Source organism: Myotis davidii, unplaced genomic scaffold (assembly GCF_000327345.1).
Source record: "Myotis davidii unplaced genomic scaffold, ASM32734v1 scaffold46, whole genome shotgun sequence".
Lineage (NCBI taxonomy): Eukaryota > Metazoa > Chordata > Mammalia > Chiroptera > Vespertilionidae > Myotis > Myotis davidii.
The window spans coordinates 9,015,253-9,018,676 of record NW_006383006.1 but is presented as its reverse complement, the minus strand read 5'-3'; the positions used below and the strand labels follow the sequence as shown (position 1 = coordinate 9,018,676).

The 3,424-nt window shown below is 32.2% G+C and overlaps 1 protein-coding gene across 3 annotated transcripts in view; it reads left to right on the top strand.

Annotated features, from left to right (window-relative positions):
- The window catches only part of LOC102761755 (chromosome unknown open reading frame, human C15orf41), a 218,239-nt gene that overhangs the window by 71,305 nt on the left and 143,510 nt on the right, over window positions 1-3,424 (top strand). The window lies entirely within an intron of this gene.

The window sequence follows — 3,424 nt, the reverse complement described above, 5'->3', positions numbered from 1 at the left end:
CCTACCAGAAAACTGCAGGGGTGTCAGTCTTCTTTTTTATGTGCCTCCTGTGTAGATCTGTATTGAATCCTGTGCTGTTTTCTCCCATCTATTTATAAGGCTTGGATACCAAATTTGGCCCCAGTCTTTAGAATTCCTTTAAGCCTAATTCATTCTTTTGACAAAGAACTTCTGAACTTCAAATTTGCTTTTTTCTCCTGGAGTAGGAATGCCCCATACTCCTACATTCCATGTGTAGCTCATTTTTTTGGCTCCCGTTGTATTTCTGTCTCCTTATCCACTGGCTCAGATCACCTTTCAGTTTTGATCCTTCTTTATGTCTTTTGTTTGTTTATTTGCTACTCAAGGCAATTCAAGGAAGCAAAAATAATATCTGATATTTATATAGTGTGTGGTATATGCCAGGTACTTTCTAAGAGCTTTACTGAACATTTAATCCTCAGAACAACTTTATGAGACAAAGTAATATCAATATTTACAAAGGAGGAAACCAAGGTAAAAAGATCTAAAGTGACTTGCCTCAGGCTCAACAGTAAGTAGCTACAATATGATTCTAGCGTCCATGCTCTTAACAATTATGCTAAACTGCCTTCCTAGGAAAATGATTGTTTTGCCACATAATTCTGTGTTGTTTTATAACTGGAAGTTTGTACTTCTTAATCCTTTTCCCTTTTTCAGCCCTTGTATGGTTGAATAGTTTTCATGAGTCAGAAAGCTTTTAAGTCAACACTGTAGTTCACAAATGTTATTGTCTGGATACAAACTCATCAAATTTCCCAGTTTATCCAAAAACAGGTCTTATTTTTTTGTAACTCTCCGACTTTTAAGTACTTGCATAATTCATTTACTGATGTCACATAGCACTATATGTCTTTATGAAAAGGAGTCTTAACATATAGGTACTTAACCTTTACTTCTTAATGATGAGCTTTTAAATTGTTATTGTGCTGACATAATTAGGTGTAACACCTAAAATGCTTTGTGTGTATAGCTATAAAAAGAAAGTAATGTGATCTAGGACTGACAGTAGAGCTGTATCTAGGAAAAAATCCTATGTAAGGTTGAAATTGAATGTGGTAACTGCAATTATCTACAAGGAAGTCTATTACCTTATGATAAAACTGTCAAAATAATGATTGGATACTCCCACAAATTGTACAGCAAATCAATAAAACCAATATGACGTCACGGTTTAAGAATTTAGGGATTTCACTTTCTCCTAATTCATGAGAGGATGCTACTGTATTTAAGAATGAGATAATTATAAGGTTTATTTTGTAACTTTTTTCAGATTAAATATTTTTGCTTGAGAAACTTGATGAACAACATTCTTGGAAAATAACCAGTAGTATTTATTTATTAATCAAGTAAAAATACCCAGCTAATATGAGCTTATTTCTTTTGCCTTTCAAGGATATAAAATGCAACATCTTGAGTAGATCTCTTTTGTTGATGGCAGATAACTTCTGCTTCATTCAAAACCCATGCCTTGATCTTTTGGGATATAGTTGATCTGTGATGTCACTGTACACCAATTAATCTTTGAATTTTAATGGGAATTGCCAAATGAATCTTGCTAAAACTAAATAGTATATGTAGGTAAATGATTCATCTTCACTAAAGCCACCTATCCTTCAGCTTCTCATTTTTACCTTTTAGTCTGAGAGGACATTTTATGTAACTAACACAGGAATGATTTTTGGTGGACCATGTTCCTTGTCTTAGTTTACCCTTTGATCTTACATTCATAAATATTAGTTGACTTGAATTACATATTTTGTTGATAATTTATCTACTATTTACGTATGATTCCAGAGTTGAGAGGATATTAAGGAAATTTGTATATAACACATAAAACATTTGAATAAAACTTCATTGTTTAAAAAGAATTTGATGTTTTATTTGACCTATACAACACCCCCTTTTTTAACTTTTAAGTTTTTAATATATTAGCTTCAGGTGTAAAATATACTGTTAAAATATTTGTATACCTTACAAAGTGATACCTGCAATACGTCTAGTAACTATCTGTCATTGTATCTAGTTATTAAGATATTATTGACTCTATTCCTATGCTGTACATTTTACACCTGTGACTTGTTTTATAACTGCAAGTTTGTATCCCTTAATCCTCTTCCCTTTTTCAGCCCATAGCTATACACAACTCTTTAACATAGAAAAGGCAAATGCTATTTTGCATTTTTATGTATGATAAATAGAAGCTCAGGATAAATGACCAGCCTAGTAACACAGTTAAATAGGGCAAGAGCTGGGACTTGAAATTGTACCGCCCACACCCACATTCTCTTCTGCTTAACCTCATTATATATCTAAAACACACAAAGGAATGAGCAAAAGCAGTGAGCAAGTGAAGGGACCTAGGTTTTCTGATTTCAGAGTGTTGTTCTTTCCATCATTTCATGAACAGCATTGTTTAGAGATTGCCCAAGTGCTTAGTTAATCTCTGTTAATGTCAGCAGAGTTTATCATCTTTCTGCCTAAATCTCATCTGTTACAATTTGTGTGTATTTCCACATGTTGAGTTAGAATCCCAGTTTGATTGTTTACTAGCTTTCACCTTGGGTAACTTCTTCAGGAACCATAGTTTGTATTTTAAAACTGGAAAGCAACATCTGTTTTTCACTATTATATAGATTAAAGATAATTTTTTAAAGTTCCTAGCATGGTGCTTGGCACATAGTAGGTACTCAAATAATAGTGATTTTTATAGTGATAGGCAGTTGTATTCCAATAAACAGTCACCTGAAACATATGAAAAAAAATAATTTATCCTTCATCTTCTTTAAGTACTCTTAAAATTTGAATTCTCTGATAATTTTGGAAATCCTGAAACTTCTTGAAATACTTTTTATGATGCAGTGTAATGGGAGAAATTAATTATGGTCTTATCAAAGCTGCATAGGATGGGAGAAGGAACTCAATTTCCCAAATTCTTTTTCTAATTTATTTTATCTTATAATAACAAAACAACAGCATATGTGTCATATATATATATATATAGTCTATGGAAATGTACAACTTTTTTTGCTATAATTACTTGTATGTTACACTTTATACATTCTTTTAACTAACACTCTTCAAAAACAAGCATTGTTGTTGTTGTGTTTTGGTGGTTAATGGAAGGGTTAAATTTCTCATGAGGTCATTTCTTTGAGGGCAGCAAATCCACTAGAAAGTTTTTACTTTTGTGGGGGATAGTTTTATATTAACAGAAAAGGCGCAAAGATAATAAGTTCTCCTTTACCTGCCACTCAGTTTTAGTTGCCCCAAAATGTTACATTACTGTGGAACATTTGTTAACACTAAGACAGATAATTATCAAATAATTGGTGTATTACTGTTAACCAAGTTCCCAACTTTATTTGAATTTCATCACTTTTTCTTTTCTTTATTTATTAAGGTG